Source organism: Typopeltis vanoorti, chromosome 21, assembly GCF_054136105.1.
Source record: "Typopeltis vanoorti isolate ZY-2024b chromosome 21, IOZ_Tvanoo_1.0, whole genome shotgun sequence".
Classification (NCBI taxonomy): Eukaryota; Metazoa; Arthropoda; class Arachnida; order Uropygi; family Thelyphonidae; genus Typopeltis; species Typopeltis vanoorti.
Window position 1 is genome coordinate 52,743,661 of NC_143569.1, and position 16,842 is coordinate 52,760,502.

Consider the following 16,842-nt stretch of genomic DNA (forward strand, 5'->3'; position numbering starts at 1 on the left):
CTTTCTTTTTGGAAAACAGTATATTTTTAGGGGGGGGCGGGGTTTACTTGAATTCTCCAGTCCATCAGCCACTTCTTTCCATATTCTTACTTCTCCAGTATTCATATACTAGAGAAGCATATGAATACTGCTTTGGAGTCTTCTGATTGCCAGAAGACTCCAAAGAGTTGGGAGATCTTGCTAGGAGAGCAGTATCATTGCATATAGTGCAGTGATGGTTGTACTTAGGTTTTGAGGGATGTCAGCCATGTAGATTGAAAATAGAGTGTGGGGGGGGGCAAGAGTCAGCCCTGAGGCACACGAGTCACGATTTTGCGTTTTGTTGATACAATTTCAATTATTTTAATTTGCATATACCTGTCTTTGAGGTATGCATCGATTATTTTTATTAGCTAGATTGGTACGTTGAATTCTGAGTTTATAAAGAAGGCCCTGATGTCACACGTTGTCAAAAGCCTTTGCAGCATCTATGAAGACTGCAGCTGTATTGAAGTTCCAGTTGTAGCCTTTTGTGATATGCTCAACCAGTCTATGTATCTGTTGTACAGTATTATGGTTTTTACTGAATAATGTATACAAACATTACTATAATGAGTAATGAATACAAACTGCTCATTTGGAATAATTTCTAGCTTGTCCGTTTCAGATTGAAGCCTTCTGAGGATAACTTTTACAGCGACCTTTCCAAGACTGGGTAAAAGAAGAGGTCTGTAGCTTTCAGGGAGTTGGGGGTTCTTTCCAATCTTTTTGATAGGGATGATGTCGGCAGTCTTTCAGGTTATGGGAAAGTGCTGAAATCTAAGGATAGCGTTGATTATATTGATTAAATTAATTATAGCTTTTCTAGGTAGTAATTTTATTATCCTGTTGGTGATGCCATCTGGACCTAAAGCCTTTTTGTTGTTCAGGTGAGTTATGATGCTTATTATTTCTGTTTCAAAGTAGGTGTCATATGCTCTGAATTATCCTCATGTTGTCTTACGACTTGCTTGACACAGCAGTGAATTTCGTAGATAAGGTTGATGTTTAAATTTTCATAAGAAGGGTTACATTGTGTTTCCAAGTTGTCTATTAGAGCTTCTGCTTTTTTTTCTTTGTCTGTGTGAGCCATTCCCTTCTTGGTCTGTATTGGGGTTGAGCTGACAATTAGTGCTGAGTGTTCTCAAGACCAGATGGAGTTGTCTTGTGGATTTAAGTTAGTCAATTTGGTTTCCCAATCATGGTTTCGGTGTTTTTGTATCAGTTTGTAACTGATGTTATTGCTTTTTTGATTTGACTAGTTAAGTTGTTTACAGTTATGCCTATCTCCTCTTTATTGTGAATAACGGGGGCTGGGCCGATGTGCTCTGGGAGAATTCTAGAGAGTTTGTCCCAAAGTATAAAGGAGTGCGGAGGAATGAGTTTCTCTAGCGTACCGAGCTTAAGAAGAAAGGGGTTGTGGTCGGATGATAGCATGTTTAATGTTTCCAGCTGATATTGGTATCTGATGTTTCTGAGAATGACTATGTCAAGAACATTTGAGCTTCCAACTGGGCTGTGATGGGTTGGCTCTGTAGGTCTGGCTATATCTATAGAGTTTTTTGTTGAATAATTGTTTAAAGTACGACCTTTATTGTTGATTGTAAAGCTGAGCCAAGCTGTTTGCTTGGCGTTGAAATATACAGCCATAATAATGGAGTCAGTAGACCTGAGAATGGAGTCCAAATTAGATGTCAATAATGGAATGCTAGGTGGGTTGTATGCGCGTAAATTTTGATTCTGTCGGTATTGTTAGTATGAATTTCAACACCTGTTATCTCTAGGTTCTTGGTTTGTGGGTTGGTCAAGGTGTTATGGCTTAGATAGTTTTTAATGAATGTGGCTGTGCCTCCTCCACAGGCGGTGAGCCTGTCTGTTTTATACATCACATAGCCCCTTAATTTAGGGCTATTAGCTGGCCTGAGATGCGTTTCCTTAACGAGGACAATGTTCGGATTATATCTGTAAGTAAACCCTTGCAGAAATAAATGGTGCAAGAGTTCTCTCTGCAATTATTATATCAATATTATATTTATTAGATATTTTAATTTTCAATTATTAGTTTCAATACGTTTATTATTTTGAATTATTTATAGTGTTGTTATTCTAGACTGCATTATAGCGAATAATTATAAATTGTTTATTTCTGTATACATTTCAATTCCCCATTTAATTAGTTTATAAAATATGACACACATTTCTTTGATGCTTTCGATTTTTTTTTTAATTCTTGTTTTGTAGCTCTGGAGATGGATATGCATAATTACACTGTTCACTACTGCTATTCTATATATTATTCAGCGAGCTTTATCTTACCTTTATAGTATATCAGAAGCTTCTGTAATGACTATCATTTGGTTAATGTTTGGAAGTTTGGTATCGCAAGGTAAGTATAAAAAGGAACAGCGACTGGTAATAAAAGAAAATTAGGGTAGTCATTCAAGATGTAAATTAAAAGCTAGCCGCACCACAAACTTAGAATAATTGTGTGGTACACAAAACGGAGGGATATCAATTGTCTTGAAGGCCAATAAGGGATAGAAAATAGAAAATTGTATTTAAATAAAGAACATCTTGAATGTATACCTTTTTCTTTATTTTGTAGTTTGTAATTTTTTAAAATTTTTTTATTTTGGTTATGTAGGATGCAAACACACAGAACTAACCATGTCTCTAATTATTTTCTTCGGTACCATTTAAATGACATAATGCAATTACACACATTTCTCATTATTTTTCAGGCAGAGAGACCAGACTTGTTCAACAGGTTCCTGTCAGAATCATTTATAATTCCTGGAGATTATGCTCCGCAGTTCTTGTTGCTTCGTATTGTAGCACGCTCTTATCTATAATAACAGTCCTAAGGCCTGAGAAATTCATTGAAAATAATATTCAATTAGCAAGGGCTGTGAGTCTGAAAAGAATTGATTGTGGCACAGTGAAAAAAACTGCTACATATCAGATGTTTCAGGTAAGTGGCACAGGTCTTAAGAGGAGAGGACGAAGTTATTTTAGGTTTTGTCAATCTCATTACATTTCATTATGTAAATCATTATTTGTATTTTTTTTTTCAGAATTCCCCTGTCAGTGCAATGAATATCATAGGGAAGCATATGGCTAACAATCCATCATCGCTTCTGAATAATCACGAAGAAGGTTTCGTGAGAGTTCTGAAGGAAAACTACGCTCTGATTAACACCGACACACGTATCGAATTCTTCACTCGGAAATATGGCAGAAGACATTTCTTCGTATCAAAAGATGTGTTTTTTACTGCTAGTTATGGATTATACATACATCATGCCCATCCCTGCAAAGACTTATTTAAATTGTTGTAAGTAACTAAAAAAATGTTGAATGCAATAAAAATTTTGAATTACGATCTCTAACGGTATATTGATAATAATGATCTAGCAAGCTTGATTGAGTAGTTTTTCAACAAAGTGAAAATGATAATTTATTAATAAAACTTGATTAGTCAAATATTTAATTTAAATTCGATGCTCTTTGTATATTTGTGATTGAGATAATTATTTATTATATGATACTAAAATCCTTATGGCACACACACACACACACACACACACACACACACACACACACACACACACACACACACACACAAATTGTACTTTTAACAATCTAATTTGCACACGGTATTACAATTGCATGTATATTTTTGCCCTTTTTACATAATAATAGTCTATATTACATAGAATTCGTTGAATTACATTTGTTGCTCATTTTTATTAATACAGAATCATGAGAATGATGGAATGTGGTCTGCTTATCAAATGGAAGAAAGATGTTTTACTTAAGGAAAAAATAAAAGATGGATTAATCCATAGCGAATCCGAAGAAACTAATCGAGTTCTTGCATGGAGGCATCTACGAGGATCGTTTAATATCCTGCTGTTAGGATATGCGATATCATTTCAAGTTCTGATTATTGAAATTTTGTACAAAAAATATTTTTCAACGCATAAAAAAATAATAGCAGAAGTAATGTTTACGAAAAGAAAAAAAATTAGAAGTGTGAAATAAACGGAATTTATATTTAGCTTATTGTCAAAATAATTATAAAGTTATAATATTAAACACTTGATGGTTTGTTTTCTATTTTTATAAATTTGTTTTTCATATGGATGTTTGGGTACTGTTTATTAAGCGATGAATTTTCATCGCTTAGTGTGAGACTACTTTTCCCCTTTTGAAGCCCTGAAGTGCATTAAAAATCTTCACACACACGCACACACACACATGCATATAAAATCACTACAAAAATATTTAAAAAAAACTAAATATAAGAAAAACCTGTCATCTGATGCATGACACTAATATACTATTGGTCAGCAACATTTTGATGGTTAGAATTACAAAATAAATAAGTAAATCAACAAATAGATAAAGAAATAAAGTAATTGAAGAGGATGGAAGCGGTATCCGTGGAAATTGAGAATGAGTGTAGTCTAGAAAGGACTACAATCATTGAATGTAGGTAGTGTGAATGAATTCTAGAAAAAGGTATGACAGCTGTCGTGGATGATATGTGGCCTTCCTCGATTAATCGCGGTCTCCTTGGAAGTATATAATGATGACAATAAATAACAAATAAGTAAATAAATAAAGATTGTTAAGTCTCATTGTGTTTTGATCACAATCAAATACAATTTTTGAGGCGTATTTTATCTGCTCATGAAAACCGTTGTATATGAGGTTGTTTAGAATTATTGCTGGAGCAGTAAGGTTTTGAAACGAATGCATGTCTATTAATTGCGTTTATTCTTCACACCTCTTCGCTTGTTTGTACAGGGAGAAAAAGAATTTCTGGAAGAATAATAAGTTTTGTCAATTACAGCTAATTCACTTTCAACTAAAAACGTGAACGGTTCTTCTTTGCTTCCTAGACGGAAAGAAGAACCCAAGAGCCTCCGTAGCTTAGTCGATATAGTCGAAGCCCTTTGGTTGGAAAGACTTGGTTCGATTCCCGTCCATGACGCGAGGAACTTTTAACTGGTGTCTTTCGACTAAAGCTGAATTAGTCTGGCTCATACAGAGGTAGATGGTTTCTTCACCGGAAACTCAGGATTTTCGTCCCTGAGAATGGACAAACCGGCCCCCGAATACACACGGATCTACAATCAAAATTCATTCTTAACATTCCTCATTGGACAGCTCAACCTGTCCTCAGGGACGGATGAGAAACATTGGGTGAATCCCGCACGACAACCACAACAACGAAGAACCCAGGGCTTCTAAGTAAAGTTCAACTTTAATGCTTATCATGCTAGGATCATTCCGACCACGATAGACAGAATTACTAAGTTTTGTAAGTATATTAACTGATAATATTCTGAGTTAGGTTTGGATGAGACCATATTCGATTTTGTTTCCGACTGTAATGTCTATTTGTTCATTAGGTTGCCTCTATTTAATTAAAATTCCAATTTGATTTTTGTCATTGATTAAATATCCGCTCTTACTCTTGTTTTATTATGACCGAAATATTTCTACTTTCAGTTTCATTCTATTTATTTATAATCTACTTATATCTATTATTATTATGATGATGATGATTTTATTATTACACATTGTAAGATGTTTAATTTTAGCTTTTTGCTTTTTAAATATTAATTACAATATATATTTTTAAATACATCGTAATTAATTCTAAAAATTTGTTAGAGTTCTATAGTGCAAATCGTTTATCGCAGAAATTTATATTATTCATTTACATAATTTACATTGGTGCTACTAAATGCTCTGGTATATCGTTTTGTATTGTAGCTATTTAAAAGATAATTTTGTTCGATTTACTTTGAACTGATCGTTGTGTATTATCGTTAAATGGAAATCTATGATCTTACTGCTTTTTGTTTCAAAAAACATACTATTTTGTTACGGAAGTTCGCTAATTTATAACTCATAAAAGAACTCGTATGATGAAGTTTTAGCCAAGGCCTTCATAAAAGCTTCTTCCCTTCCATAAACGCTATTTTAAGCTTGACGTTATTTAACTTAATTTATTTTATTTTTTTTTGAGAAAGCTGAATCTTTTTTTGACTTTTGATCTGAGTTATACATGTTAATTTCAGAAAATCTAAAGAGGAAAGTTAGCAAAAAAAGTACCATGAAATGAATGTAAAGAAATACTGGAAATTTTAATTTTAATAAGGAAATTCATAATACTGTCATTCAGAAAGAAAATTCAGTACACTATTTCTCTATTGAAATTTACCTCCTGAACTAGTAACAAAGCATGCGCCAATAAAATTTACAGACTGGTAAACGTATCTGCACTCCAGCCAATAATAGAATCCCGTATCTGGAATGGATTGATTGCGAAATCATTAGACGATAGATGGATTTAACAGGCATGGTAAGACAACCATGTTACTAATTACAGACCTGAAGTGACTTGAAGAAAGTTCCATAATGGGTCTTTAGAAAAGAATTTCTAGATTATGTAACTCTTATTCCAGTAAGGGTATTAGCTATAGATATTAAAATTGTTAGCTGTGATATCTATGAAACTATGCTCTAACAACATCTAACCGTCTCGACTACTACTTAATTCTCCTACTATATAAAACTACCATCAACGCCATCTACCGCCAATCACCACCTACAACAACAACGGTATTTTTATATGTAAATTGCGTGTTTGCCGAAGGCCAATTTGCTTGTATGCGGGATGAATAAACCCGAATTTCTGGGAGAAAAAGCCCTGCTACCTCCGGATGAGATCGGCTAACTCATCTTCAAATGAAAAAGCCCACATAAAGGTTCTTCTCGTGACTAACATAGGCTTTTTCCAGTCACGATAAGAGCAGGATGTTCTTATAATATTATTATTTGTTTCAGTGAGATTTGCAGATCACATTAGTCATAAATTAAACTTCTCCAGCAAAAAAAAAGGGCTATTTAGGATCAATATTAATAGCCACATTTGTGAAATATTCTTAGAACCAGGTCTTGTAAGTTCTACAAGACCTGGTTCTAGGAATATTGGATTCAATAAATTCAGTAAAAATGCAACCTATCATTTGCTAATATGTTATTCTAGAGAAATTCTCATATGTATAAAGATATAAAAGAACGAAAGGTTTTGAGACCCTCTAACTCGTATATTATCATGTCTTTAAGATTCTTTAATTCCAAAGCCATCTATTGTCCAAGTAAGTGTTTATGCTTTAACGTGTCGTTTCGTTTTCCCTAGAATCCCATCTTCTATTCGAGTTTTCATATTAAAAAAAAAAAGAAAAAAAAACCTCTTCAAACATAAACACCAATCGTCTGGAAAACCAGCAAATGCAAACACGCCGATGCTATCAATCAATCTGTCAGCAGAAAACGTTATTAAACATTATTTTTTTTTATTATTCTTAATATTTTTTCGAACACTTTATGATTTTAGTGATGCTAGTTTTCCTGAATGTCTTAACAATCGATACAAAGACACAGCCCTGGTCAACGGTATTCACTCGTTTTCTTGATTAAATCGGCGCTTTTTCGCTAATGGATATTTAGACAAGTAAGTAGAGGTAAATCCTCTTGTGTGGCGCAATCTCTGTCTCGTTTAAACATATAGGAATTATCACGACATAAATAGAGAGAGAGAGAGAGAGTCGCTAAAGAAGTAAGGAGAAAATGTTTGGATTGTATCTTGTGTTGTTATTTTCACAGTGTTTTTTACTGAAATGCATTGGAACATCAGGTAAGATAGTGCATTACTTACAATAATAAATACGCGATAAATAATGGATAAAGTTGACGACGACTATTTCTGTGGTTTAGCAAATCTTCATTTACATGGTGATTTTACCGACGGCTTATGAGAGTTATATTGCTTATTATTAAAAATCTATTTATGTTTAGAAACATGTGGTTTCCCTACTGGAAATTCAATTCATAAATCTAACGCTGTTTTGAATAAATGAATTTATTCTTATTAATTACGTTGACGGTAATATGATTTTCAATGACGCATAGTGTATTGCTAGACTTTTCTTAATCTTATTTTAAACTATGGACTAAAGGGAGAGGCGAGATGATCAGTAACACGTGCCTTCTGTCAAATGAGATGCTGTTTATCAGTCACATAAATTGTATGCACCTGCATTTTATCGAAAGAATAGTTGAATGCATCATCCACCAATCACGTGATCGGACCCGTGAACGGATGAATATAAAATTTTGTGAAATTATTGGACCATACATTACTAAACATTCTACTCTTTCTATATATCTATCTACTGTCGGCAATACAAGGTTAGTAAAGGATAATATTTTAAGAGAAACAAAAAGAAACATTTGCATAATAAAAATAATACAAATTAACTCAGATCCTTAAGAAACAAGTATGGAAATGATCTCAGACAATAAGTCCACGTTCCATTTTCTAATTTAAGAATGTAATTGTTAATTTGATATTGCATTGTGTTAGATAACAGAATTTCAATGAACGGTATGAGACCAATGCAACGCCTATTGGATACTTGAGGTAGCTTGAAGAATTCTATCTTTGGTCTCTAGAGCGAAGATTCCAGGTTTTCAAACCCGATTTTGTTTATTTTTGTTTTTTTACTGAAGGACGTATTCTTTAATTGGGTAATAGATTATTTTATTATGAAAGACGGGGTTTTGAAGTTTTGAACCATGAAAAATGCTGGGGGTGGGGTTCTTGCTGTCGCAGTCGGGAAGAATATATTTTTCAATGAATTTTTTATTCTTATTTTACCGTTACTCGTTTATTTTAACAAAACCAAGATACTACTGTTTCTATTTTTGTATTTTTTTAACTTTTAACGTAATTATTTATTCTATTTATTTACATGTTTATTTTGGATTTAATAAATATTTATTCCGATTTTGATAGTATAATACAACCTAAATAGTCATAAGGGAAAAATTTCTTTCTTACGTTCTTCTGAAAATGAAGGAAGTGAAGAATTTTATTGAACTGAAATTGTACTTCAAACTTCTCGGAATTAAAGGGAACCATTGGTATCAGTATCAGGCGGAGACGAAAGTAAAATTGAAGATCAAAATAATATGGAAAACATAGAAGGAGAGAGAGAGAGAGAGAGAGAAGTAAACAAATCAAGAGGGCTTTGAAGAAAATTTTCAGTCGGAGTCTTTACTTACCAGCAAGCAAGCTATCTCTTATCCTACCGATATAGCACTGTGGCCAATTACAGGAAAACCTCGCCTAACGAGATTGATTAAGCCATCAATTAATGCGCGCTAAAAGAAATCGCGTTAAGCGAATACAATAAACAATAGGAATAATTATTGTACGCCCACAGTTCATAGAACTAGGACGGGCAATGCGTCAAGACTAGTCAATTCATGCTGAAGGGGATAAAGGATGTACGAAATTGGTCACCAACACGCGAAATCACGTTCTTATACGTAAAGTTTCCAACTGTTGTACAAGCAAATTAGTTACCACTTAGATAAAACAAAAGCTAATTTTCCGACATATAATAATAAACTTTTTTTGTTTTCTTTTTTTTTTTATGAAGAAATTCAATTTTGCCATTACTTACAAACCTATCAACCAAATCTATAACTTGTTACCTTCTCCTAAGGACAAACTCTCACCTCTGATGTTACTTGGCGTTTATGAGATTCCATGCTCATGCAAATTGTCTTACTTTGGTCAGACAGGTAGGTCTGTTCAGAAACGCATCTCGGAACATCAAGACCATATTCGTCTTTTCAAACCGCAGAAATCTGGTCTCTCCTAACACGGAGTTGAAAATCCAAACCATAGGATCCATTGGGAGAAGTCTAAACTTTTACACAGATCTTTATATAAATACGAACATTTATATGAAGAAAGTGCTGAAGCTCTACTACACAGACCAAATTTTAACCGCAAAAATGTTCTTACTATTCCTAAAGTATGGGAAATCATACAAAATTGTGTAAAATAATCTTTATATATATATATATAGAGAGAGAGAGAGAGAGTAATAATAAATTATTACTCCAAATAAAAAATGGAATAATAATAAATTATCCCACGAAACGCATTGATTACACGAGTATCGGAATGGATTCTCTTTCTTCTGCCATGCGCAGAAGTGCTGAAGGATCTCGCATCTGTAGGCGTACAATATAATTCATTCCATCAGTTAGCGTAAATTTGAAAAAAAAAAAAAAAAACTATGTATAATCTATTTTAGAGGATAAAATCACCAAAGTTCATAAAAACTAGTTGCTTAAATTTTTATTTAATGTCTAAACATTTGATTAAGCTAATTTCTAACAAAAAAGTTAAATAAAGATAGTTGAATAGTGCTTGACTTTTTTTTATCTTATTAAGGACTTTGCGATAGCTGGCCATTTCGTTATCAAGATTGTGGCGGACTTCGGAGCTTTGTTTCATATCAGGATCAGCATCAAACAAAATTTCCTTAGCATGCTCAATGTGATTGAAAACTAGCTCCAGTTCTTTTGCAGTTATCTTCTTAGTCATAACATTCTCTTCTTGTTCGCACTCCTTATCTTCTTTATCTGCACGCTTCTTCTAATCGAAGGAGATCATTCTCGCTTAAATGTTCCGAATGGGAATCAAGCAAGTTTCTCACATCTTCATTATCCAGTTCATTAAATCCAAGTTTTCTCCAATTGTCTTGATTTCTTTAATAGTGTTATCAGCTGGGCTATTAAAACGAATGAAGTCATTTGCACAGTGAGGTAAGGCATTCATCCACATGGATCCTTTATTACTTTTATTATCAGCTTATATTATCAGTTTTTCTCTTTTCTATTTCAACCGTGAATATAATAAAACCTTATAGGTATCTAAATTAAAGTAAAATGAAGGGAAAATGATTGAGCAAGAGAACAGAGAATTCACGTGCGCTTGCGATGATAGTTTTGCGTCAACTACCGAGTGTCGCCTGCCATCGCCCGCTGCACTGTCACTGTCCACTGTCTGCTACATTAAAAAGTGCCGCGGTTCGCTGCAGATATGCGACAAAAAATTTCGCATAACTTAAAAAAAAAGCGCGTTAGCTGATTAATCACTCGCCTAAAGTGGGAAAGAGTATCGTTTCATTCACTCGCGCTAATTGATTATCGCGCATATCGAATTCGCGTTAAGCGAGGTTTTCCTGTAGTATTAATGAACAATTTGTCGAGCATATTTTAATAAATATGCCTCAGTATAATAAAATCGAAAATTTAAAAGAAGAATACACAGAACGCAGTAAAATATATGTCACAAATATAAATGAATCACATTTTTACTGTAAAAAGGCGAATGGAACAAAGGAGAAACGAAAGTGGCTAATTTTTTCAGAAACCAGCAAAGCAATTTACTGCTTTGTTTGCAAATTGTTTTCTAAGTCAAATAATAGTTTAATAAAGGGCTTTAATGACTGGAGAAATATAACACAAATCTTATGTGATCACAAGCGTTCTACTGAGCATACACAAACGTTGTGCACATATCGCAAAAGAAAACGAATTCTCTAAATAGTCGAATTGATGAAACAAATACAATCTTGAAGAACATTATTGGAGAGAGAGAGGTTCTAAAAAGAATAATAACTACTATTAAGTTGCTGAGTAACCTAGGGGAATTTAGAGGCAATACAAATGATATTTTTTCTGATTCTTGCTAAACTTATTTATCGTATTTACATTATTTAAATGAATTTGATGGTTTTTTAAAACATCACATGAAAATGTACGCCAACTGTGATTCTGGCAGATCAAATTATCTTTCTTACCATACTTGTGATGAATTCATAGCGTTAATAGCTAAAAAAACAAGAGAAATATAAATATCAGAAATTAAGGAAGCTGCTTATTTTGCAATAATACTTTATTCAACCCATAATGACCATCTAGTTATTATATTTAGGTATGTTGCCGCAAATTGTGACACCAGAGAAATAGGGTTCATCAGTACTGCAGAGCATAATTCCATATACTTACAACAGATAGTATTAAAAAAAATTGTAGAATTATCTTTTGAGATAAAAAAAAGGTGCCGAGTCCAAAACTATGATAATGCCGACAATATGAAATGTGTCTATACAGGTTCAGAAGCCAGGTTGATAAAACATAGTTCCTTTGCTCATTATATACCATGCTCTAGTCATTCTGTTAATTTAATTGGGAACTATGCCACGGAATCTTGTCAGGAAGTAGTGCAATGTTGTTGTTTTATTCAAAATGTATAGAATTACTTTTCATCTTCAACAAGAAGATGGGTATACTCCTTAAACATAACGAGGTGGTGTCCGCAAGAGGAGTTGACGCTGTATATTGGCTTTGAAACGTGGACGTAAACAAATTAAAGAAGCATTACTTGAACTATCCATTTCTCTTCATGAAAGACCTATTTCTAAATGAGAGAGCTCATCATTGCCAAACATTTTGACAATTCAGAAATAGTAATTTTAATAGTTGTGTGACACAAAATTTTACAAGGAATAAATACAACTAGTAAATCTCTACAAGATCACGATATGTATTTATTGTTAGCTAATAATTTGTTACAGTCTTCAGTCGGTTTTATTTTAGATATAATAAATAGTTTGCTTTAAATGAAGAAGCTAATTTATTAACATATGAGACAAAGTTTAAAGATGAGAAGGAAAAAGTGAAAAAAAAAAAAAAAAATGTGTGACGAAGTTTCACAATCTAATGGTGAAATTATATTACATGGTAAATAAAATTTTATTTTTAACACTTTTAATATCATTTGCGATAAGCTAATTTTGGAAATTAATGATAGAGCAAAAAGCTATTAAGACATATTGGATATGTTGGACATTTTTTGAAGAAATATGTAGATCAAGACAAGTACAAGAAACAATTTACAATTTTAAGACAAAGACACTTAAAACACTTTAAGACACTTAGAATTTTGTTAATTTTAAGACAAAATTAACAAAATTTTATAATATTTTTCTGATATTGACAATTAAATTAAAAATATGTACACATTTATAAACGATGGGTTAAGGTCTACATTTCGACAAACGTAAAAAAGAATTTAAAAATAGTTTTGACGATGCCTGTAGTATACCAATGTTGTGTTATTTTAATTTATTAAAACGCGTTATTATGGAAACGTCGACTTTTAATTTCAATAAATTAAAAAAAAAAGCATATGAATTTGATTAACTTGAAATAGACGTTCTTTTTAGGTCTCAAAATAGTGTTGCGCATAAGGTCTCCAAAAAGTATACATGCTTATACTTTTGGAGGATACTTTTTGCTTATACTAATACCCTGCTTATCCCCCCACCTCAAACGTACGTACAAATTCCGTTAACTACCCTACTTCACATATCTGAAATGAACCTGCGATACTCTTTCTCATTACTTTCGGTTTCATTATCATATATTCAGTGAATTATAGAGGATTGGTGAAGAACTTTTTAAATTGATCACTATGTATATGCAGTATCATAAGATACTGTTGCTTTTAATATGTGAGAGTAAAGTTAATTTTTATGAATTTGAAGCAGTTTATTTCATTATAGATAGCTTCCTTTATTTCATCACGATGCTACTTATCAAGGAAACTTTATTGCTATTAATGTAGTGCAAATATTAGTCTAAGCAACATTTAGGGATTTTTCCGAGAATCTGCTTACAATGTAAAACACTTAGAGTTCTATCGTTCATCGTTGCGTACTTCAAAGAAAATGCATACACGTAATGCATTTTCTTTGAAGTGTAGTATTATAATAAAAACAATGGTGACTGACATCATTGACTTAAGTGTGCAGTAGCCAATGGAGATTTTTTGGGGAGGATAACGCCAGTTAAGCGTGTATGAATAATAATATGTTTGCTTATTCTCTTGTCTCATTACTTTACAAAGCAGGCTTTGTGTAATCCAGATAGCACGTGTAATTTCGTAAAATACTTAATGGGATATTGTCATAAACCTATCTTTTCTGTTAATTATTATTATTATTATAAATATAATAGCTCATGTAGATCGACTATAAAAACCTAAATAGCTGAATTGGTTTCGATAATGCTTCGATTCGAATCCCGAATGGGACACAATGAAACCTTTATCATAGCTTTTCAACTGATGATATGGAGTTAGTAGCTCTCACACGGATGAGACAGACATTTTTGCTGATTTAAAATGTCTACTTGAAGAGAATATACAAGAAGGATTAGAACTTTAATTACAAAATTATGCGTGTACGAATTAAGTACTATAAATTGAGAATTATGAGCAGATAACTTCAGATGCACTTTTATATCACAGAATTATTGTGAGTCATCGTTGCATAATATAAAACCAAAGAGTGAAGGTTGTATTTATGATTTTAAACACTAATAATATCGAAATAAAAAATTAACGATTTTAAATGCAATTTTAATAACTGTTCATCTTTTTAGATATGTGCATTAACACTAGTTTTATTTCAGTTGTAAGTTAAAAACTCAAGTATAAACAATTATAATATTAACTTGAACTACATAATCTATGCCGTAAAGATTTTATAAGCATCATCATCACCATCATCATGAAATTCCTGCCATTTACCCTCAAAGGGTGTACAGGATATGATAGTACTACATGAAAAAATTACATCATTATTAATTTCCTATCTACAATTTTCCTCCAAATCAGTCTGTTACTTGTCAAGACTCCAATATTATCAGATCTTATATTTCTATCGTCTAAGGCACTTTGTATCATATCAATCCACCTGTATCTTGGTCTTCCTCTAGATCGTTTTGCTGCCAACCTGGCAGAGAACACTTGTTTTGCTAATCTTTCCTCTCCCATTCTATTTAAGTGACCATACCATCTGAGATTAGCTCTGCTAACGCATTCCTGGATGCTGACAATGTCAAGTTCTTTCCTAATATCCTCGTTTTTAATATGATACTACCATTGATGCCATCTGTTCATGCATATAATCTTTCTCAGGACTCTCATATCTGTGGTCTCTAGTCTTTGGTCAAGTGTTTTACTTCTGACCCAGCTCTCAGATCCATAAGTTAAAACTGGTTTGAACACTGTCTTGTACACAGCTAATTTAGTGTTCCGACTAATTTCTCTCTTATTCCATATGACTTTATTCAATTGACTTCCCACCATACCAGCTTTGCTGATTCTGTTGTCTATTTCTATATTTAATTTACCATCTTCAGTAAAAATCGTGCTAAATAGCTGAAATGTTTTACTTGTTCCACAGGTTCTTCATTCACAACACAGTTGCCATTTTCAATGTTTCTGCCTATTTTCATTGTCTTTGTGTTTTTATTGCTGACCTTCATACCATATCTATTACAACAGCTATTCAATTTAGTCAGAGAATCATGCAGACTTGTAGCAGATTTATTTAGAAGTATAACATCATCCGCATAAAGCAAAGAGCTGACATTAACATCTCCAATTTTGATATCATGTTTAATACCACTTTCCTTCATAATGTGACCCATATAGATAATGAATAACAGAGGGGGATAATGTACATCCTTGTCTCACACCAGATTTAACATTAAATCATCTTCCCGTACTTCCTTCAATTCTAACTGCTGACTTACAACTCAAATAAAGACTAAGTATTGCTTGATATAATGCCCCACTGACACCATATAACTGAAGCGTATTGAATAGCTTCTCTCTTGGCACCTTGTCATATGCCTTTTCCAGATCGACAAAACTTAAATACTTAAATACTTAGATCTTTGTTATATTCCCATGCTTTCTCAACTATTTGTCGTAAAGTGAAGATCTGATCCTGACAGCCTCTATTTGGCCTGAATCCAGCTTGTTCTTCACCAAGCTATTCTTCCACAATTCTTCTCAACCGTTTCTCAAGTATACTTGCATAGATCTTGCCAGGAACACTCAGTAGGGAAATACCTCTGTAATTCTCACATGCAGTTTTATTTCCCTTTTTATATATGGGTACTATTAGAGCTCTACTCCAGTCATCGGGAATTCGTCCCTCTGTCCAGGCTTTCTGAACTATGCAATGCAGCCACTGTAAGACTCTTATACCACCATACTTCAGCATTTCTGGTCGAATATTATCTACTCCTGCTGCCTTTCCACATTTCAAGCCTTTGATGGCTTTTTCTACTTCTAGTATGGATATGTATTTCTGACTGCATGCCTAGTCAGTGTTTTTTATCACTGTGCTGTCATCACTGCTTGTTTCATTTAGCAGTTTTTCAAAGTAATTACTCCATACTTCAAGGATATCTTTTTCTCCTGTTTTCATTTCACCTTTATCATCTCTAATTCCTTTTACAGCACTCTTTCCTCCATTCCTAAGCTTCTTCAACAACCTCCAGAATATTTTGCCACCTTCTTGATATTTATTTTCTATATTCTTGCCAAAGTCCTCCCATGACTTTTGTTTAGCTAGTTTTACACACTGTTTAGCTTTCTTACATTTGTCTCTGTATTCTGTAAAAGTAAAAGCTGACTTATTTGCCAGGAACTTTTGATATGCTTTCTTCTTTTCCTTCACTGCCTCTTTAACTTCCTGTGTCCACCAGGGAGTTCTGATTTTTTTATCCTTACAGATAATCTCACTACATGCCTCTCTGGCAGAATCAATCAATGTTTTCTTCAGAGTTTGCCACTGAATCTCCAAGGTTTGATTCCTGTTCTCAAACTCTTTCATTTTTTCTTCAATAATCTTTGTGTATTTTATCCTACACTTCACATCTGAGAGCTGCTCAACTTTTATTCGCTTTAAAACTTTCTTACATGTTCTTCTTTTCAATATGAAATTCAATTTTATCCTGCTCAAGACTAAATAGTGATCACTTCCAATTTCAAATCCTCTGTACACTCTGGTGTCC